At 37.6% G+C, this 24351-nt stretch overlaps 1 pseudogene; it reads left to right on the top strand.

Annotated features, from left to right (window-relative positions):
- Positions 1–10018: 10018 nt before the first annotated feature.
- LOC106025829 (olfactory receptor 4C15-like) lies at positions 10019–10935 on the top strand (annotated as a pseudogene).
- Positions 10936–24351: the final 13416 nt, after the last annotated feature.

Below are 24351 nucleotides of genomic sequence, written 5' to 3'. Positions count from 1 at the left end.
CAATTCTGCAGTGAATCCATCTGGGCCGGGGCTCTTCTTTGTAGGTAAGGACTTAATTACATTTTTAATTTCATTAACAGAGATTGGGTTATTCAAAAGTTTTACATCCTCTTGATCTAGCTTTGGTACTTGATATGTTTCTAAGAATCTGTCTATTTCTTCTGTGTTATCAAACCTTTGAGAGTAGAGGTTTTCAAAATAGGTGTTGATGATCTTCTGTATTTCTATTGGGTCTGTAGTGATTTCACCTTTTTTCATTTCTTATTGCATGAATTTGAGCTTTTTCTTCCCTTTTTTTAATAAGGATGGCTAGGGGCTTATCGATTTTATTTATTCTTTCAAAGAACCAACTCTTCGATTCGTTGATTCTTTGGATTGTTTTGTTAGTCTCTATTGCATTGATATTTGCTCGTATTTTTATACTTTCCTCTCTTCCTTTGGCTTTGGGCTTCACATGCTCTTCTTTTTCTAACTGTTTGAAGTGTAGCATCAAGTTATTTATTTGTATTCATTCTGTTTTCCTGATGTGGGAACTCAGTGCAATAAATTTTCCTCTGAGGATGGCTTTCATTGCATCCCACAAATTCCGGTAAGTTGTATCTGCATTTTCATTTTCTTGTAGGTATTGTTTAATTTCTTCTTTAATTTCTTCTGTGACCCACTGATTACTCAAGCATGTGTTATTCAGTTTCCATATGTTTGCGGGATTTTTGCAGTATCTTTTATCATTAATTTCTAATTTCAGAGTGCTATGATCCGATAACATGCAAGGGATGATTTCAACTCTTTTGCATTTGTTTAAATATGTTCTGTGAGCTAATATATGGTCTATTTTAGAGAATGATCCATGTACTGCTGAGAAGAATGTGTATTCTGATGTTGGGTGGAACATTCTGTATATGTCTATGAAACCCATTTGTTCACAGGTATGATTCAGTTCTGTTATTTCTTTGCTCATTTTCTGTCTGGTTTATCTGTCTCTTGGTGTCAATGGTGTATTAAGGTCTCTTGTTACAATTGTGTTACTGATAATTTGAGTTGTCATTTCTGCTAATAGTTGATTTATATAACTGGGTGCTCTGGAGTTTGGTGCGTATATATTTAAGATAGTTATCTCTTCCTCTTGGAGTTTTCCCCTCATGAGTATGTAGTGACCTTCTTTGTCCTTTATGGTCATTGTTGGTTTAAAGCTCACATTGTCTGCAAACAGAATGGCTACTCCTGCTTTTATGTTTTATTCCTGCTGCATGAAGTATTGTTTTCCATCCTTTGACTTTCAGTCTGTGAGTATCCTTCTGGGTTAGATGGGTTTCCTGTAAACAGCATATGGTTGGATTTTGTTTCTTGATCCATTCTGCTAGTCTGTTTCTTTTGATTGGTGCATTGAGACAGTTTACATTAATGGTTATTACTATTAAATGCTGGTTTATTGTTGACATGTTATCTCTCTGCTGTTGCATCTTTATCTTTCTGTTCTGTTTAATTATCTGCTTTGCTTAGTGGTTTTTTCCTTTGTATATCTAAACTGTCTTTCAATATTTCTTGCAGGGTTGCTTTGGTGTTCATGAAGTTCTTCAGCTGTTCTTTGTCATGGAAGTATCGTATTTCACCATCAATTTTGAATGATAGTTTTGCAGAATACATCAGTCTAGGTTGGAAATCATTTTGCTTTAGGATCTGGAATACTTCACTCCATGCTCTTCTTACTTTATTGTTTGTGCTGAGAAGTCTGGTGTGATTCTGATCAGTTTTCCTTTATAAGTGATCTGTCTTTTCTCTCTGACAGCTTTTAATAATCTATTCTTATGTTGGATTTCTGGGATGGCAATTATTATATGTCTGAGTGTAGTTTTATTTTTGTTATGACTATTTGGAATTCTATATGCTTCACTGATCCTGATGTAGGTTTCTGATCTCATGTTTGGGAAATTTTCAGCTATTACTTCTCTAAATATCCTCTTAACATCCTTTACGTTGTCTCCTTCTTTTTCATTAATCCCTATTATTCTTATGTTATTTTTCTTTGCATCATCTTGCAGTTGTTGAATTGTTGTTTCCTGATTCCTTGTTATTTTTAAAAGATCTTTCCTTTCCTGTTCACTAGCTACAATCCTGTCTTCAAGGTCTGAAATTCTATCTTCACTTTCATTAAGGCGGTTTTTACAACTTTCAGTGGAGTTTTTTATTTCCTGTAGATCTCTGTGCATCTGCTTTATGTATTCTGTTTGTTTCTTATATTGCTCATCTAGGGATTCTATCTTTTTGTTTAGTTCCTCCAATTTTTAACTGTGTTTTCTTTAGATATACTGAGACTCTCTTTCATTTCTTTTATCATTTCTTCTTTTACCTGGGAGATTATTTCGAGTTTGAATTTCTTTAAAGCTTCCTGGATTTGCTTGTTAATTTCAGTAGCCATTGTGTCCAATATTTGAGGTGAATGGCATATATTTTCTTCCATATACATTTCTCCTAGCATTTCTTGAGATGGGCTGGAGGTTTGAGGCTGTAATTTGGTCTTTCATTTTGTCATTTTCCTATATTTCTGTGTTTCAAGTGTTATTTGAAAGCTTCCTCAAGGTCTGTTGGAAATCCCCTTCTATCTTAGCAGCTCCTGAGACTCTGGCACCCCATTACCCCAAGCCACTGGACCTGTAGAACCAATGGCCCTCTTCTGCCTGTTTAGAACTCTGTAGTTCCTGATAAGCTGGGCTTCAGGGACATTGTGCACCCACCTGCTTGTTGGAAGCTCCACAGTTCTCCAAGTGCAGCCAGGATGGGGAGGCGGATGTAGATGCCTCAAACCCACTTATCCACTTCCCTGGACCCAGAAGCCTGAAGGGTCCCAAACAGTCTGGGCTTTGGGCAGAGTGTGCTGGGCACTTACCACAGACCATGGGGCCTCTGGAACCTGCGATGCTCCCCTGCTTGCTGAGATATCCACAGTCTTCCAGACACACGGGGAGGTGGATGCAGGCACCCCAGATCCGCCCAGCCCCTCCTCTGCACACCGATGGTGAGGTGCAGGAGTCCCAAATAGGCTGGGCTCCGGGGATAGCGTGCGCCCGCCCACTTGTTGGAAGCTCCACAGTTCTCCAAGCGCAGCCGGGATGGGGATGCAGATGTATGATCCGGCCTGCAGATCAACAAGTTCAGAACTCCTGGAGGGGAAACGGGGATTAAATAAAAGACATGGGGGAGACAAAAAGAGATGAAAGCAAGTCGAAATAATCTGATCAAGCTTCCGGTTTATTCAGAAAATAATCACACCTTTTATAGGCTAAGGGCGGGAGCTGGGACAGGAAGAGGTTAAACAGATGAATACAACAGGGTTACCATCACATCCGGATAAGTGATGTAAGCAGAAGAGGATTATGGTTAATGTAGGCAGACGCAGTGCCCATAGGAGAGAGAGAGAGACATTGAGGCAGCAATGCCTGTCACTCGGCTCCCTACATCTCCTCCCTTTTTATATTATTTAATTAAGAGTATGGCAGGCCCTGTGAGGACAGCGTCTGTCTTAGGTCAAGGACCTCATTGCATGAACCCAACCAGGCCTTACCCGTCATGGGCTTGCAGAACAGCAGTTGGTCCTGTGCCTGTCTTAGGTGGCCGTTGGAATTAACATGCATGTCCTAGTTGCCCGTCTCTGACTGCCTGTCCATTGCCCCAGGGCAGTTAGGCCGCATCATCATATGGGCCACTCGTGGGGATTCCTTCCCTGTAGGTTTGTTGATCTGCCATCTCCAGCTGATGATAGTGTACCTGAATGGGCTTTGCCATAAATGCGTCTATCCAGTTATTAATGAACATCATAATCCTCTGAAAATACAAGAACTCACAGAAATGAGAAACAATAGGTCAGCTAGGGGACCCAAAAGGGGGATTAGGTAAGGGAAAAACTCCCCCCCCCAAATCGAGGAGAAGGGGTTGACAGTCATTTGTTGGTGTCTCTGTATGAAGTCATTCTCCTGTGTCTTGGAGCATGCCTTGTATAACACTGGATGCAGTCTATTTGACTGGTGTATGTTCCTCCAGACCAAGAAGAGCCTCTTCTGCAGTCATGGGGTTCTGTGCATGGCTGTCAGTAATTGTAGTCTGTTTGGCAGGGGTCGAAATTCACCATGGGTGTGGTGTGGCTCAAGAAGGCTGACTAAGCAGCATAAGGCTCTAGGGAGATGTGCCACCTGTAAGAGAACACAGGGGATTGTGCCTCAGGAAATAACATTATTCCTGGGCATTACATGGGGTCTTTGAAGAACTGTCTACTTGCTTTACGAGGCGTTCAGGTAGCCATCTAGCTTTTCTATCTTGTTGAGAGTAAACACACACTGAACCTCGTCCCCAGATAAGGACTGGATCAGGGCCATTCCACACATTGGTTAGTGGGTCTCTCCATAAAACAGATGCAAACCGTGTTTGAGTCTGAGTATGCCAAAACCGAGATGCTGCGGAGCAGCCTGAAGCATCCAGGGTCAGAAAATTTAAAATAAAAAGAGCATGTGAAAGGACATTTCTAGGGGACCCCTGGGTGGGGTACCATGTCTCCCTTTTTATTTTATCTATGGTGAATTTAAGAGAACGATGTGCACGTTCAACAATGCCTTGTCCCTGAGGATTATAAGGTATACCTGTAGTGTGGAGGATATTAAGGCTCTTGCAAAATTGAGCAAAGGAGGTGCTGGTATAGCCAGGGCCATTATCGGTCTTGAGCTGTTGAGGACATCCCAGAACTGAGAAGGCTGACAGCATATGGGCTATAATGTGTTTAGCAGCTTCTCCAGTCTGGAGAGTGGCAAAAATAAAGCCACTATATGTGTCAATAATGACATGTACATATTTTAGATTGCCAAACTCATTGAAATGGGTAACATCCATTTGCCATAAGGCGTTAGGAATTAAACCTCTAGGGTTGACTCCTAGGTGTTGAACAGGTGAGTGGATAGCACAAGATGGACAATTTTTTACAATTTGTCTGGCTTGCTCATGGGTAATTTTGTAGAGAAGGCGGAGGGTGTGAGCATTGAGGTGGTGTAGCTGATGGGCTTGTTGGGCCTCAGACACCTTGGAGTCCTGAGCCATAAAAACCTGTGCTCGTACAGCAACATCAGCCAAATGATTTCCTTGGGCAAGAGGCCCTGGGAGGTTGGAATGAGCTCGCAGATGACCGATAAAGAACTTATGACGGCGAAGCCATATGAAGCATTGTAATTGTTTGAACAGATTTGCAGCTGGGGAAGCATGACATATAGTAGCAACAGTCTCTAATAATGGAACAGACTGAGCAAGGTAAGCACTGTCAGTATACAAATTAAATGGTTGGTCAGAGTAAGCAGCAAAGGCTGCAAGAATAGCTTCTAACTCTGCTAATTGTGCAGAGGAGGTATCTGCCTGGAGGGCAGAAACATTGCCTTGAGATACATAAGCAGCCCTTCCGGAGGATGAGCCATCAGTGAATAAAACCAGGGCACCCAGAAGGGGTTGTGAAGCTGTGACTTTAGGGAATATAAATGAGTGATGATTAGCAAAGTCAACTAGCTTATTTGGAGGGTAATGATTGTCAATAGTCCCTGAATAGGAAGCTAAGGCAATAGGCCATACTTCCGTACTCTGAAGTAGCCAATCTATTTGGTCTTTTGTAAAAGGTTGAATGATAATGTCTGGTTCTTTGCCAAAGTAACCAACCATGGAGATGGCCATAGGGGTGACAAATATAAAGGGACATTGGGAGGATGTAGGGAATGACTACTGGAATTCCATTGTGCAGATAACCATAAAAAGAAAAGGCCACCGAGAAACTAGAGTCTTCAATATAAGCATTCATTTACTTAATATTTACACAATAGTTTATGAAGCAGATAGTTTTGAACCAAATTCCTTTTTTTGTTCATTTGTTTGTTTGTTTTTCAAATTATGTTTGTAGAAGGATTGGAAAATGGCGGCGAGCTAGGAGATCGAGCGAAGAATCTCTCCAGAGAATTCAAACCCAAAGATAAAAAAAGACAGCATGGAGAGGACCAAACAAATCGATAGCGATTCTTATTAACCAAGACAGTACAATTGGAGGATTTAAAGTCGTGCTGAGACCGGAGGCTACAAATCCCGCGCCCTTAAATCAACAAACAGACTCGTGGACCCAGCACGAAAAGCTGAGTTGCTTTTGGAGACCGCGGGAAACTGAGACCCAGATCGAGACTCCAAGTAGCAGCCAGTTCTGCACCGCTGCACCAGAGCAGATGTACAAAGCTCTGGCGATTCAAATCTAAACGGTGCACAGAAATCTGACCGGTCAGCGCTGAGCCGCGAGTGGGGGAAAAGAGGACAGCTTGGTGTGCGGCGGTCCCGGAACGAGGACTTGCACCGGACCCTGGTGAGTACAGAAAACCCCGCCGCTGCTGGGTTTGACCAGAGAACAGCTGGCCCGCCACCACGGGGAAATCAATAACACAGAATCTGGTGCAGACATATTAGCCTGGCGGCAGAAATCGCAGCTTAGTGACATCACCAGGTCGCCCTGTAGGGAGGGCTGGTGGAAGACATCTTAAGTCCTGGCAGAGCCTGATTACTTGTTGGCTTCAGCTCCACACAGAGAACTTAGTGGGAGCCATCTTTGTTTTGGGCAGATCTGCTTTTCTGGTGCACCTATCACAGAGAGGTTTGGAAGAGAACGACTGGGACCTGGGCAGAATCCTGTGCCATTACCCAGCTGCTTCTGATTCAAAGAGAACTGGCAGGAGCTACTGGGGCTAAACCAAGCCTCTGCTTGGGGCCCAATAAGCAGATACAAAATAGTCACAACTCAGTGACAACCAGAAAGTACAACCTAATTTATGAACTAACTGACACAGAGGCTAGAGTCTAGACTGTACCGCCCCTACATCCCAGCCTTCCCCAGATAACAGCAAATTGGGGAGGACAGCAAAAACTCAAGCCAGCACGCTTCTGAAAGGCCCTAAGCAATTCGGGGAGGGCCAGAGAACTCCAGGACAGTCTGAAAGAAACCAGAAACATGACAAGAGATAAAAATAAAAAAAAAACCTCCAGCTGTTCAACAGGAGAAATTAAACCCAAGAGAACTAAACACTGAAGAGAACAAGCACAGTAACCATCCTCTACTCGACACAGCATCAGCCGAAATTAAAAAGTACTTACATGATCTCATAGAGGAATTTAAAGATGTACTCCTGATCCAAGTGAGGCAAGATATAAAGAGATTAATTAAAGAAATGACAAGCCCCGCCCAAGAGAACACAGATGGAAGAACTGAGGAAATCAGAAAAGAAAGAGAAGCATCTGAAGAAGAATTTAAGCATAACTTAGAATACATGAAACAGATCCAAAGAGAATATCAGGAAACTCAGAACTCCATTGAATATTGGCAAAATGCCTTGACAGAAACTAAAGACAACCTTCTGAAACTTGAAGAGAGATTTAGGGCTTATGAACGTGAAAGAAAAAGCCTCTTAAAAATAACAAGGAACCAGAAAGAAGCAATTCTAAAACTGGAAGATGATAAAAAGATACATAACCTAAGGATAAAGAATGTGAGTGAGGAAGCAGGAACATCCAAAAATGAAATACAAAAAATATTCACAGAGATATTAAAGCAAAATTTCCCACGTATAGCAAAAAGAAATGATATCCAGATAAAAGAAGCATACAGAACGCCAGCTACCTACAACCAAAACAGATCTACGCCTAGGCATATAATAATCGAGATCCCAGAAATCCACCAAAAAAACAGAATATTAAAAGCAGCCAGAGAAAGGATGCAGGTTACCTATAACGGGAAATCTATCAAAATAACAGCAGACTTATCATCACAAACTCTTAAGTCAAGAAGGGAGTGGGGAGAAATATTCCAAGTCCTGAAGGAAAAAAATATGCAACCTAAGTTCATATATCCGTCAAAACTCTCTCTAAAAATTAATGAAGAAATAAGATACTTTCAAGACAAGGAGGAACTGTGGGAGTTCGTGGCCACCAATCCAACCCTACAGAGAGCGCTGAAGGACATTACAGAGAAAGAGAGGAAGAGATATCAGGATTACAGCTACAGTGGCAGAGAAGCCTCAGTGAACGGGGCAGACCATGGAATGAGGGAATAAGGTGGACAAATTATAGCAGAAAAGTGGAGTAGCAGACATGAGGCAGAGACGGTAAGCTAGTCTTTAGTAGAGACAGCTCTGAAACTATATTTAAAAAAAAAAAAGCAGAGGTCATTGCTAATGGTGTATAACGATTTAAAAGACACAGTAGTCCTAGTGACATATTTAGATTGAATTAAATTTGTTCTGGTCTGTCCACTCATATCAGATTTGAGGACACAGACCTCTAGAACCAAAAATAGCAGGTTATACCACGGCAACTATCCTTACTTTCCTATTGACTTAGGCTGAAATTCTGTATTACTTACATTGTCTTACTATGACTGATCTTAATTGTATCTGAATCATAAGACTATTGGTTGGCCTTGACTGATCCTATTAGAAATCAGTATGCGTGTTAGAATCAACCCTAAAAGTAGAGGAAACTACTCTGAGCATGACAAGATGTAAAGGATATCCATACTGGTATGAATCAGTAACAGCTCTCAAATACTACAATGCAGTCAAAGATAAGTTTTTATAAAAATAGGTGATAGTATGTTTAACTATAATAAGCCAGTGTTGTCGACAAATCTATTGAAAATAACAAGAGAAAACATAGTAGCTACGGAAGATCATTTATATTATAGTTTTATAAGTCCTATCCATTGCATGATTATCTAGGAAATTGTTTCGTTGTCTTGTTATGACTTGGTTTTCCCTATAATACAGAGAGGATAGGAACAAACACTCTGAGGAAGAAACCTGAAAAACCCGAGGCTTATTTTGTAGCATTATAATATAAATTCTAGCAATCTATTGCTTGCTGATTAAAATGACTCTGGACTGGTTTCTTCAGCTCAACTTCAGCATATGCAGAGATGGGGACGGCTATCACAAAGAGAATGAGAGATGCGATGGTAGTTGGTATTGTCTTCCCTAATTTGGAACTTGAGGACCTAAAAAGATTCCATCATCCCATAATGATTTGATTAGTTCTATAATATGCAATAAGTATAGAAAGTGGGTGAAGTTAGGGACAACTATTTGTAAGAAGCTAGAGACAGATAAGGTAGATCTCCAGTGGACTTGCTTTGAAATCTGTATTTCTTTAAATTGTATTTTATTTTTTTTTAAAATGTTCTGTTCTGTTTTGATATGGTTAACCTTATCCTCTTAGAGATGTAAAACAAATAGGTGGGACTGATAATCATATTACAGAGCTTTTGTTCGGCCATAGAGCAGAATGGTTTGTAGGGTCATTTTTTTTTGAATGTCATTCTATATACTTTAATTCTATAACCTGAACAGCCATTTCGAAGATGACAATTTGTAACTTATCAATTGGCAATTTCTTACCTTTTGTTTGTCTGTAATTTAGAATTATTTCTACCCTTTTTTTTTAATTTCCATGTATTTTTTTTTCGTTTCCTTTTCTTTAAATAAAATAAAATTAAAAAAAATTATGTTTGTAATTCAAAATATTTCTATTCCTTGTGTGGAGTTTGTATGGATATACAGTGCCTCATGATTTTTTTTTTCCATTAGATCTCTTCTCCCACCAGGCATTATGTTGCAGCTTATTTATTATTTTCTAAATGGAGTACATGGTGGATTAGAATTTATGCATCTACAGTATATGCAAATGAAGTTTGTCAACAGTGGTGTAAAGGAAATTTCAGCAGCCCTGGAAGAAGTTGAAATGGACAGCTGTCAGGGGCGGACATAATCTGTTTTTATAAGATAGAAACTACACTGTGTTTCTTCTTTCCTGGAGTACTATGAAAGAAAAAAACTTATTTTACTAAAATTCTGGACTTATTTGATAACCCAAAATATGTTGACTCATCACATTTGCTATTGAGGATTTTATTTTTACAGGTTAATCAACCATCTCTAAATTCAGCTTTAGTACTCAAACAGAAGAAAACAAAATGAATGTGACAGAATTAATTCTAATGGGACTGACACAGAATTGTGAAATGAACAAAATTCTGGTTCTTGTGTTACTTATCATTTACATTGTCCCCATTACAGGAAACCTTCTCACTGTCAATACAATAATCTGCAGCCAGATTTTGGACTCTCCAAAGTATTTTTTCCTGGCATTCTTATCTCTGATAGATGCATGCTACTCCTCTTCCATAATCCCTAAACTGCTAGTTGATTTGCTTTCTGTAACAAAAGCTGTTTCATTCAATGTTTGCATGATACAAATTTTTGTTGAACATTTGCTAAGAGGTTCAGAGACTGTCCTCCTTATGATCATGGCCTATGACCATTACATGGCCATCTGTAGACCTCTGCACCACATGACTTTAATGAACTACAATATGTGCTCCATCTTTATGGGGCTGTGTTGGACAGTGGGTTTTCTCCACTCCTTTGGACAAATTTGAGTCACATTCTGGCTTCTGCTCTGTGACCCAACAGGATAGATCATTTCATGTGTGACATCTTTTCCCTGATAAAACTTGTGTGCAGTAACACTTTCCTTTTTGGTCTCTTGATTGCTATTAATGGTGGAGGAATGACTATCATCATCTTTCTTACGTTGCTGCTATCCTACATGGTTATCCTGTGCTCTTTGAGGGCTCATATCTCAGTGGGGAGGAAAAAGGCCCTCTCCACCGGTGGCTCCCACATCACAGTGGTGATCTTGTTCTTCGGGCACTGTACATTTTTGTATCTGTGACCAGTATCCAGCCTTCCCATGGATAAAGTAATGGCAGTATTTTATACTCTGGCCACTCCCATATTAAACCCTATCATTTACACAGCAAGGAATGCAAAGGTAAAAACTGCTATGAGAATGCTTTTAAATAGGAACATAATTTCAGATAGCAAATAATCTCATGAAATTTTTGTTTCATGATCTTTACAATTTCATGTGTCTTCAGAGTTTTGCTTCTTTCCATGGGCCCTACATTCCCAGATCTTTCAGTGGACAGATTTTGCTGAGACAGTGGATATCAGTGAACCATGTGTATATAATGTTTTTGCTTTGTGTACATAACCATCATAAAGTGCAATTTATAATTTGAAGTGATTAAAATAATAAATAAAACAATTATACCAATATAATATATTAAATGATTATATCATAAAACTATTATATGATGACTGTTTACTTGATTTTAAATATTGTGATACCTTGACAGTTGACATTATAATTTAGACTATATGGTTATGCTGGACAAAGAGATAATTCATTTCACAAGCTTGAAAGAGGAACATGATGTGATATTTTTCACACTACTTAAAATGACATAAAATTTAAAATTTATTATCTCTGCAACTTTCCATTTAACATTTCAGGACCACGATTGACCATGGAACCAAGAGGAAGTGAAAATTTTTGTTTGCTAAATCTTTTCCTATTTGAACTTACAACACGTGTCCAAGGTAGATATTAATATGGTCAATCTTGTGGTTAAAATTATGAAAAAATAAAGTTCAAGCATGTTAAATATCCAGCCCAGTATCATAGACAAGTTAGTATTATATTTGCAGTTTAGAATCAATTATATTTTATTTTATAGAGAGACATGATTTAGGTCAGAATGTTTATTCTTTAGTTGCAAATTGAAATTTTTTCCTTAAAGATTGCAAACTTACACATCATGTGTGCATTTACAAGCAGCAGGTACTCAGAAGTTTGTGCTGCCTGCTGGCATCTAGGAATGGAGTGTAATCGAGAAGATAGACACTACCACCTATCTCAGCGCACACTCAAAATATCAGATTTTAAGATTATATTGCTTTTTCTTCCCTTCAGAAAAAGTAGTCCAGTGATTTTGCAAGTTAATTTAGACCTATGTGATATTTTATTTTCCCCATAAGACTATGACCACTTCACAACACTGAGACTGACTGTTCTAATTGTACAGAATAAAAAAAAAAAATTAAATGTGTAAATCATAGAGTACATACATAAACCTGAAAAAATACTACTTGTACTCCACGGTTGTTGATGCTTTTATGATATAAAATTGTTTGGGCCTGCGCCCTCAACTCTGGAGAATGGGCGGCCTGGAGAGAGTGTTCCCATACCAGTGCAAGCCACAGGAGTTTAAGATCCTTGCTCCTGCCCATTGGCCAGGGAACTTCACAGATTTCTGCTGCACTGGACTAGCCCAGCAGGGCTTGGAACTGCCTGCACCAACTTCCCAGCTTCCTGCCTTGCTTAGCTGGCTCTGAGAATTTGGGCCCACATGGGCCCTCAACACTGGAGAATGGGCAGCCTGGGGTGAGTGTTCCCACACCATCCTGAGCTCTGGGAGTTTAAGATCCTTGCTCCTTCTGGCCAGGGAGCTTCACGGCTTCCAGCCACACTGGACCTGCCTGCACCAACTTCCTAGCTTCCTTTCACACTTCTCTGGCTCCTGAGAATTAGGCCTGCCTGCGCCCTCAACTCTGGAGACTGGGCAGCCTGAGGTGAGTGTCCATGCACAATCGCAAGCACAGGAGTATGGGATCCTTGCTCCCATCAGGCAAGGAATTTTACAGCTTCCTACCACACTCCACCAACTCCAAAGGGCTTGGGCCTGCCAGCCTCACCCCCAATGACCCTCTATTAATCCTGGTAACTAGGTGGCCAGAGTCCCAGGAGTGGAGGGCAAATTAAGAGGATTTCCAACAGGTGCAGGGGAAGCATTGGAATAACACTTGAAACACAGAAATACAGGAATATGACAAAACGAAATAACAAAATACAATCTCACACCTGCAGCCCACGCCAGAAACCTTAGAAACTATGTCCATAGTAGAAAATATATGCTATACACCTGAAATACCTGTAATAATAGCAACTGAAATAAAAAAGGAACTCTGGGAAGCTTTAAAGGAATTCAAACTAGAAATAATCTCCCAGGTAAAAGAAGAAATGATAAAAGAAATGAAAGAGATGTTGAACATACCTAAAGAAGACACAGTTAAAAAATTGGAGGAACTAAACAAAAAGGTAGAATCCCTGGATGAACAATATAAGAAACAAACAGAATACATAAAGCAGATGCAAAGAGATATACAAGAAATTTAAAAATCCATTGAAAGTTGTAAAAACTGCCTCAATGAAAGAAAAGATACAATTTCAGACCTCGAAGACAAGATTGCAGCTAGTGAACAGGAAAGGAAAGATCATTTAAAAATAACAAGGAATCATGAAATAACAATTCAATACCTGCAAGATGATGCAAAGAAAAACAACATAAGATTTATAGGGATAAATGAAGAATAAGGGGACAACATAAAGGATGTCAAGAGGATATTTAGAGAAGTAATACGTGAAAATTTCTGAAACATTTGGAATGGAAATTGACATCAGGATTCCAAATAGCCATAACCAAAATAAAACTACACCCAGACATATAATAATCACTATCCCAAAAACCCAACATAAAAATAGACTATTAAACGGGGTTACAGAGAAAAGACAGATCACCTATAAAGAAAAATCTATCAGGATCACAGGAGACTTCTCAGCACAAACAATAAAGTCAAGAAGAGCATGGAGTGAAGTATTTCAGATCCTAAAGGAAAATGATTTCCAACCTAGACTGATACTCCCTGAAAAACTGTTCTTCAAAATTATGGGGAAAATAAGATACTTCCATGGCAAAGAACAGCTGAAGTACTTCATGATCACCAAGCCAACTGTGCAAAGCATACTGAAAGACAGTTTAGATGCGCATAGGAAAAAACCACTGCAAAGCAGACAATTAAACAGAACAGAAAGATAAAGATGCAACAGCAGAAAGATAACATGTCAATAACAAACCAATATATGATAGATATAACAATTAATGTAAATGATCTCAATGCACCAAGACTGGCAGAATGAATCAAGAAACAACATGCAACCATATGCTATCTACAAGAAGCCCATCTACCCCAAATGGATACTCACAGACTGAAAGTCAAAAGATGGAAAACAATACTTCATGCAACAGGAACCCAAACAAAAGCAGGGGTAGCTATTCTGTTTGAAGACAATGTGAACTTCAAAACAAAAATGATCAGAAGAGATTTAAAAAGGTCACTACATCTTAGTTAGGGGAAAACTTCAAGAGGAAAATATAACAATCTTAAATATATATGCACCAAATAACAGAGAACCAGAAATTAAAAGCCAAATTAAAAATAACACAATTATAACAGGAGACCTTAACACACCATTGACACCAAGGGGCAGATCAACCAGACAGAAAATCAGAAAAGAAATAACAGAACTGAATCACACCTATAAACAAAAGCACTTGACAGAAATATACAGAATGTTCACCCAAAAACATCAGAATATACATTCTTCTCAGCAGTACATGGGACATTCTCTAAAATAGACCATATACTAGACCACAGAACATATTTAAATAAATATAAAAGCATTGAAATTATCCCTTGCATGTTATTGAATCATATAACTATGAAATTAGAAATTAAAGATACAGCACAAATTCCACAAACACATGGAAATTGAATAACACACTATTGAGCAATCAGTGGGTCATGGGGGAAATTAAGAAGAAATTAATACCTACAAGAAAATGAAAATACAAATAAAATTACCAGAATCTGTGGGATGCAATGAAAGTGGTCCTCAGAGGAAAATGTATTGCACTGAGTTCCCACATCAGGAAAACAAATAACCTTATGCTACAACTCAAACATCTAGAAAAAGAAGAGCAAGTCAAGCCCAAAGCCAAAAGAAGGCAGGAAATTATAAAAATCAGAGCAGAAATTAACGCAATACACTAAGAAAACAAGCCAAAGAATCAATGAATCAAAGAGTTGGTTCTATGAAAGAATAAATAAAATTGATGAGCCCCAGGTCAAACTTATTTTAAAAAGGGAAGAGAAAGCTCAAATTCATGCAGTAAGGAATGATAAATGTGAAATCACTACAGACTTTGTAGAAATACAGAAAATCATCATATCTATTTAGAAAACCTCTACTTTCATAGGTTTGATAACACAGAAGAAATAGACAGATTCCTAAAAATTTATGAAGTACCAAAGCTAGATCAAGAAGATGCAAAACTACTGAACAACCCAATTTCTATTAATGAAATTGAAAATGTAATGAAGTCCTTACCTACAAAGAAGAGCAGGCCCAGATGGATTCACTGTGGAATTCTACGAGAAATACAAAAAAGAGTTAATGCAACACTCCTCAAACTCTTCAATGAAACTGAAAAGGAAGCAATTCTTCCTAAGTCTTTCCTGGAAGCAAATATTACTCTAGTACCAAAACCGGAGAAAGACCCGCAATAAAAGAGAACTACAGGCCAATCTCCCTAATGAACACAGATGCAAAAATCCTCAATGAAATATTGCAAATGGAATGCAGCAAATTATCACGAAGATTATACAACATGACCAAGTGGGATTCATCCCAGGTATGCAGGGATGGTTCAACATACATAATACAATAAATGAAATACACCATATCAATAAAGTCAAAAGTAAGAATCACATAATCATTTCTATAGATGCAGAAAAAGCTTTTGATAGGGTCCAACATTCATTCGTGATAAAACCTTACAGAAAATTGAAATGGATGGTCTTTACCTCAATATGATAAAGGCCATCTATGACAAACCAACAGCCAGTATCATATTAAATGGCCAAAAATTGAAGGCCTTTACTTTAAAATCAGGCACAAGACAAGGATGTCCCTTATCACCACTCCTATTTAATATACTACTGGAAATACTAGCCAGAACAATCAGACGAGAGAGAGAAATAAAAGAGGTAAAGACAGGTACCAAAGAAGATAAATTATCATTCTTTGGGGATGACATGATACTCTACATAGAAGACTCCCAAAAATTCATTGAAAGACTCCATGTTAAAAGAAATAAATTCAGACTGCAGCCCTTCCAGGGGGAGAACCAACAGTGTCTCCTGAGATCCATGCCATGTTGGAACTGAGGACGCTGTGAAAACAAATCACCATTCTGCCTCCCTGCTTAGCAATAGTGAACCTACAGCTACATGGCATAGAGTCAAATATCCCACTTCTCCTATCCTCCTTTCATCCCTTCTCTCCCCCCCCCCACCCATTAGAAAATAGGAACCAGAAATCTGAGCATCTCCTGGCAGGTTGACCATAGAAAATAAGGGGGACTTCCTTCTACCATTTCTTTGAAGGCAAATATTTTTATTACTGTTTTGCTCTTTTCTGATTAATGGTACTGCTCTATTCAATATTCTGTTTTGATAAGTTCTATAGTGTTCTATATTTCATCTCATTTTGATATACGGGATTGAAAGAACAACTATTATAAAGATAACAAAATATACTGTGATACCTATTACTGTTATCCTGGTAACCTACTGTGAAGTTCTGTACCAATTTCACTGTATGATCTTAGTTGGCTTTATTCTGACTTGTCCTGTTGTATACTTTCAAAATAAAAATTAAAAAAGAAAGAAAGAAATTCAGCAATGTTTCTGGATACAAAATCCATACTCAAAAATCAATAGCATTTCTATACACTAACAAGAGATTCACAGAGAGAGAAATAAGAGAAGCCAAACCCTTCACACTAGCAACCAAAAAAATGAAATTTTTAGGAATTATTCTCATGAAAGAAGTGAAAGATCTACATAGGGAAAATCATAGTACTCCGAAAAAAGGAACTGAAGAGGATCTCGGAAAATGGAAACACATCCTTTGCTCGTGGATAGGAAGAAAAAATATTGTGAAAACGGCCATTATCCAAAACCTGCTACAAATATTCAATGCAATCCCAATAAAAATACCATCAACATACCTCACACATCTAGAGAAATCACTCCTAAAATTCATTTGGAACCAGGAGAGACCTAGAAGTGCAAAGATATTTCTAAGCAGCAAAGGCAAGGCAGGAGGCATCACAGTCCCTGACTTGAATTTATACTACAAAGAAACTGTAGTAAAATTAACATGACATTGGAATAAAAACAAAGCCAAAGATCAAGGGAATAGATTAGAAGATACAACCATTATTACCAACACACTCAACCACCTTATCTTTGATAAAGTTGCCAAACATGTTTACTGGAAGAACGACAATCTCTTTAATAAATGGTGTTAGAATAACTGGCTCTACATATGCCAAAAACTAAAACTAGACCCATGCCTATCACCATGTACTAAATTAAAATCTAAATGGATCAAAGATCTGAATATTAAAACATAAACATTAAATCACTGGAAGACAAATAAGGTGAAAACCTTGAAGACATCGGGGTAGGTAGAGAATTCATTAACAGTACTCAAATCACACCAGAAATACTTCCCAGAATCAATAACTGGGATCACACCTTATTAAAAAGTTTCTGCATGTCAAAAGAAATCTCCACATAGTGAAAAGAAAACCCACAAACTAGGAAAAAATCGTAGCAAACTGTCCCTCAGAAAAAGGACTTCTGTCTAAAACATATAAAAATTTTTTGAAAATCAGGTCCCAAAATTCGAAGATCCAATCCAAAAATGGGCATCTGGGAGGAATACACAATTCTCAGATGAAGAAATACAAATGGCAAATAAATACACGAAAAAATGTTCATTATCATTACTCACTAGAGAAGTGTAAATTAAAAATCACACTGAGATTCCATCTTACTCCTGAAAGAATGCACAGGATCAAGAAAACCATCAACAACAAATGCTAGAGAGGCAGTGGGGAAAAAGGAACTCTCCTGCACTGTTGGTGGCAGTGTAGACTGGTGCAACCATTGTGGAGGTCAGTCTGGAGATTTGTCAGAAAGCTGGGACTAGAAGCCCCGTTTGATCCAGCTATTCCACTTCTAGGCATATTCCCAGAAGAACTAGAAGCATCATACCACAGTGATATATGTGCACCCATGTTTATAGCAACACAATTTGTAATAGCCAGATCTTAGAAACAACCTAAGTGTCCATCAACTGAGGAATGGATAAAAAACTTGCGGCATTTTTATACAATGGAGTACTACTCAGCTATAAAGAATTATCATATTGAGATATTTATAAATAAATGGGCACAGCTTGAGACCATGCTCATAAGTGAAATAAGTCAAACTCACATGTATAAATCCCGAAAAGTTTCTCTAGTGCAAGAAATGGTAAGAATACTTAAAAGTATGTGGTAATCATGATTCCACATCATATTGCTTTGAAGCCATATAATGTTTTCATTCATTAATTGGAATGATTTTATTCTGGGTTATTCCATTTTATTGTCTGTGATGGTATGAACCACTATTTTGAAGAAAACAAGACATTATAATGGCTAGTGCTGATTTAATATCATCTTATTTTGAAGTCCTACCAAGCTTTTATCCTTCTGTCTCCATCAGTTCTATCATATCATATCTTATTCAATTTTATTATATATGATAGTATAAACAAAATTTTTTATGGAAAAGGAGATAATATAGTAACCATTGTTCATTTTCTGTTAGTTGGTTCTGAATACCCTGTGATACTTTCATTCTCTTGAATGGTTTTACACTGTCTTGTTATGTTAGATATTATAGTATAGGAAGGTATACTCAAATATTTCAAGGAAAAAGACACTTTGGTAGCTACTGTTGTGTCAGGTTATCTTGTGGTGAAACACTATGTTGCTTAAATTTTTCTGTTCTGACCTGTGTTGTTATGTCCTCCTTTATATTAATCTTTTTTAAATAAAATAAAATTAAAATTTTTGGATGTAGAATTTGATTATGTTTTTATTTATAAGGTATATTGTATTATATGTAATAAGAAGTGTCATTTTTGGGGTTAAAAATCTTTAATGAGAAGATCTTTAAATCTTTATTTTTAATGCTGTACACGGCGATACACAACTTCAGTCCCAGGCTTCAGGAAGCTAAGACAAGAGGATAGTTGCAATTTTAAGACCAGCCTGTGCTACAAAATCAGCTGAAGCACATCCTAAACTGCATAATGAGACCCTGTCTCAAAAAATGTAATTTTAAAAAACACACATAAAAATATTCACAGCTGTGGCTGGGGATTTAGCTCAGCAGCATAAGCACCTGCCTTGCAAGCAGGCAGTCATGAGTTCGATCCCTGGTACTGATAAAAATGAAAACAGACAAAAAAAATATTCACAGCTAATGAAAATATAATAATGAAATTAAAACAATCACTACAATAATAAATACTGATGTTATTCTTAGTTTTGTGAAACTAGCATCTTCTTTGTAAATTGCTTTAGACATACAAACATAGATGAACACACACTTACCTTATATAGTATGTGAGCCCTGCCTCTCCTTGGGACATAACAAGAAAGAATGCCATGACTAGATGCAGTTTCCAACAGTGAATATCCTGAAATTTTAGCCATAATGACACTTTTCTTACAATTCAAAAAAAAGGTAAAGAAAAGAAAATAGAAAAAAAGAAAAGTAAAAAATACACTAAATTCATTAGTGTACCAAAATAAAAATTCAATCTTCTATAATCAATAGGATTCTTGTACATCAATAACAAACTCATAGAGTCTCAAAAAAGATGGTGGATAGATAACAACAGGCTACAGACTCTCCCTGAAGTAGTCAACTTAGATTCAAAAAATAATACAGTGTGGGGAGTCCCAAACAGAGGAAGATAGACTTTCCCAACCCAGGGACAAACTAAGCTGAGAGAAATCAATTAAAAATATAGTCCTGGTTTTACTATTGGAACAGCTACAGTCTCAGTACTACCAAACTCGCTGCTTGAACTCACTGCCACTGCCGTGCAGTGTAAACTTACCAAGCTACCTGAAAGCCCACCAGTTTCAACTCACTAGAGATGCATTCTCACTGACAGGAATCGGTTAACCAAACTGGGAGCTGAGCTGGCGGGGAACCCTGCAACGACCTGCAGTGAGTGACGGGAATAAAAACCCTTCCATAAACAAAGAGAATCCAACAGATGACATTCTGGGACCGGGCAGACTGGCCAGAACAAGGAGCTGCAGTGACTTCAGTCAGCTGCTCCCTTCTCAAGTGGGATTGATGGGGAGCACTTGACTTGAGTCATGCCCCAGACTGAGAACCGATAGGTTAACCCAAGCCAAGTCCCTATGCCTGGCAGTACACCCTAATGTAGTGAAGCCTTCAGCAGTTTGACTAACTTAGAGGGGCAGGCCCAGCATAGGCTGTTCTGGTCCGTATCTCTTCAGGTACTATGGTACCTGGCAGTGGGTGGGAGCACCTAGTCGGCACTTCAGACACACTGTAACCAACAAAGAAAGAAGTTAGGCCTTCTATATACACCTGTATGGAAGAAACAAAAAATATGAGAAGAGGAAGCAACAAGAAAGAGTCCCCAGTCCCCAATCCTGAGAACACTGATCCAGGAAAGGTAATTGCAAAGGAGAATGAGGACAGTAAACATACAATATCAGGCATGGCACCAGTAGACATAAAGCGATGTCTTCAGGCCCTTATAGATGAGTTCAAAAGTGAAGTATTTAATCAAGTAAAGCAAGATATAAATAGAAAAATTAAAGAAATGCTAAGCACATCTCAAGAAAAAAACAGATGAAAGAAGGGAAGAACACAAAAAAGGGGAGAATTATTTGATGACAAAAATAGAGAAAACATAGAATACATGAAGCAGGTTCAAAGAGATTACCAGGAAATTAAAAACTCCATTGAAAGCTGGCAAGACTGCTTGAAAGAAACTAAGGATAGATTATCCAAACTGGAGGACAGGTTTGCACTGTGGGATCATGAAAGGAAAAATTTCTTAAAAATAAGAGGGAAACAAGCAGTAACAATACAAAGGCTAGAAGATGACAAGATCTATAATGTAAGAATTAAGAATGTGAATGAAGAAGCAGGGGTACAAACAAAGGAACTGCAAAGGCTATTCACAGAAATAATTAAGGAAAACTTCCCAAACATAGGAAAAGGAAAATATATTCAGATGTATGAGGCATACAGAACTCCAGCCCCCAAAACCAAAACAGAACTGTACTCAGGCATATAAAAATCAAGATACCATAAATCCAATATTAGAACAGAATATTAAAAGCTGTCAGAGACAAGAAACAGATTACTTACAAGGGAAAGCCCATCAGAATTACAGCAGACTTCTCAGCACAAACCATCAAATTGAGAAGAGAGTGAAGTATTCCAAGTCCTGAAAGAAAATAACTTCAGCCCATATTGATATACTCTGCAAAAATGTCACTGGAAATTAATGGAGAAACAAGATGCTTCCAAGATAAAGAGGAACTGGAGGAATTCACAACCACTAATCCAACCTTACAGAGAATACTACAGGACATTCTAAAGAGAGAGAAAAGTATCAGAATTTCAGGAACAGTGGCAGAGAGGCCCCAGTGAATGGAGCAAAAAGTGAAATGAGGAAGACAAACAGACAACTAATGATGGAAAAAGAACACAACAGAAATAAGGCAGAGAAGGTTGGATATAATTTCTAATATAGATGGCCTAGATACACTAAATGAAGGGGAAAAGAGAGAATCGCAAGCAGAGTGGATCAAGTGGTAGGATCCACCAAGATGCTCTTTATAAGAAATATAATTAACCTGAAGAAGGGTATATGGACCGAAATAAAATATAAGAAAACAGAACTCTATGTGATAGGCCACAAGAGAGTAATAGGGGCAACTGGATCAGTATTTATGGATAGGTTGGAAAGACAGGCTTTAATAAGTAAAGAAATACAACTAGAGATCAAGTTCAGGAATGAGAAAGTTCGGAAACACTTAGGTAAATAGCAGGTTGCCCCCAATATAAAACCAAGGGTGTTGGGGAGACCCAAAAATACTCAGTACACCCTGGAGGAGTGGAAGGGGAGAAATAGTCTTTAAAAAGACAGCAGAAGATATTGCTAATGGTGTATCAGGAATTAAAACCCATATTACTGGCACCTCTCTGCTTAGATAGAACTTATTCTGTCCCAGTTTGTATACAAGCACTAGATCTGAGAGCACAGACAGCTATCCCAAAACTATCAGGGTATAGCTCAGTAATCATCTTTAATTTCCTATTAACTTAATCTGGATCCCTGTATAACTTATACTGTTATATCATGACTGATCTTAGTTAAATCTGATTTGTTTATTGCTGCTTATTATTAACAGATTTTATTCAAAACTGTTAGGTTGATAGTATCAAGTCAGAGAGTATAGACAACTATACTGAAAATGACAATGATTCACTATGATATCCATTCTGATTTGATTACTACCTGTTTTTGTAGTTCTGCACTATCTACAAAGTTGTATTTCTATTAATACTGGTATGTACTGATATATTCAATTATACTTTATCTGATGATATAGCCAATTTTACAGATGATAACAAGAGACAACACAGTAACCATTGTAGAACTCCTTATACAGCAGTTTTATATGTCTTTTTAGTTTTAGGTGTCTATAGGAATATGTTTTGTTCTGTCTTGCTTTGTTCTGTTTCTCCCTCTAATATAGAAAGGAGAGAAATGCATGTTAAGACTCATGCTTCTGTAAAACCTATAAACAGTTTATGAGAACTGATCTTATAACACATGATGAAATAAACAAATGCTTTGAAGAAAAAAAGGCACTACAGTACCCAGCGCTGATTCCAGAGTGTCATGATGTGAAATCCAGCAATACTATTAATCTTCATTCAGAGTAATTTTAGTCTGCTTTAGTTTATTTAATCTCAACATAAATGAAAACATGGATAAATGCGTACATGTTTAAGTGTATAGGATGGATAGCCATATTACTAAGTTTTTATTAGACAGTTGAACAGAATTACTTGCAGCCTCCTTATTTGAATTCCCATTTATAGTTCCACTTTTGTATCTTGAACAATTGTTTGTAAGAAGAAAATATGCAAACATCAACAAGTGATTTATTACTATTTATTTTTTTTTGAAAGTATGTACTATTTCTACCCATTTTCCATTTTGTTTTGTCTTTCTTTAAATAAAATTTTAAAAATCTAAACAAACTATAATGGAAAAATTAACAAACTCACTAAGAGAGATTAAAGAAACAACAATTTTCACAGTAGCATCAAACCAAGTTAAATACTTAGCAATTAACCTAATAAAGGAAGTGAAAACCACTATAAAAAAACTATAGCACTCTGAAAAATGATCAAAATTGATATCAAAAACTGGAAAAATATATTCTGTTCCTCAATAGAGAGAACGAGTATAATCAAAATGACCATATTTCCAAACTTGCACAGTTTCAACACAATCTCAGTAAAAATACCAGTAGCATTCTTTCATAGAACAAGAGAAAGCAGTCTTAAAATTCATATGGAACCAGAAGAGCCAATGCAAAATTCTGAGCAACAAGGGCAAGGCAGAGACATCATGATCACTATGTATAAGGTATACCATAAATCCCAAGTGATAAAAATAGCATTCTATTGGCAAAAACAGACTTATAGCTCAATGGAACACATAGAAATGCAAAAACTACTCCAGGCATACTCATCTGTGTTACGTTTGACACAGAAGCCAAATTCTTTTGCTGGAAAAAAGATAACTTTAACAAATGGCACTGGGGGAATTGGTTATTCACATACTAAGGACTGAACCTAAAACCATATGTCATAGCACAGAATAAGCTAAAATAAAAAAGGAACAGGTATTTGAACATTATAACAGAAAAAATACGTTGGAAGGTAAAATAGGTAAAACACTTGAAGACATAGATGTATCAAAAGACCTCCTTACAGCATTTTGGTTGCATAGAAAGTAATATCAATAATTAACCAATAGGACTACCTAAGATTACAGCTTCTACACAGTAAAGGAAACCACCAACTGAGAGAACCTATAACATGGGGAAAAGATTGCCAGCTATTCCTCTGTAAGAGGAAAACCGTCTAGAATATTTAAAGAATTCAAAAATATTAATCCCCCAAATTTAAGGACCCAATTCAAAAGTGAGTATCTGAAATGAATTAAACACATCAGAATAAGAAGTACAAATAACCAATAAATACATGAAAAAATGTGCACCACCATTGCCATTCAAGAAATTCAAATTAAAACAACACTGAGCTTCCATCTCACTCCTCAAAGAATGGTTATCATCAATGACAAATGCTGGTGAGGCTAGGGGAATAAGAAATCTTCTTCACTGTTGGTGACAGTGTAAACTGGTACAAATACTGTGGAAAGAAATATGGCAATTCCTTAAAAACTGAAACTAAAAATTTCATTTGACCTAGCTAGTCACCTTCTAGGAATGTTCCACAAAGAAATAAAGACCTCATATCATAGTGGTCCATTCACATCCATGATTATAGCAGTGAGGTT

This window comes from Cavia porcellus, unplaced genomic scaffold (assembly GCF_034190915.1).
Source record: "Cavia porcellus strain 051 isolate PalLab524CR breed Dunkin Hartley unplaced genomic scaffold, mCavPor4.1 scaffold_10, whole genome shotgun sequence".
Lineage (NCBI taxonomy): Eukaryota > Metazoa > Chordata > Mammalia > Rodentia > Caviidae > Cavia > Cavia porcellus.
The sequence above is the reverse complement of the archived record's forward strand: the minus strand, read 5'-3'. Positions and strand labels throughout refer to the sequence as shown.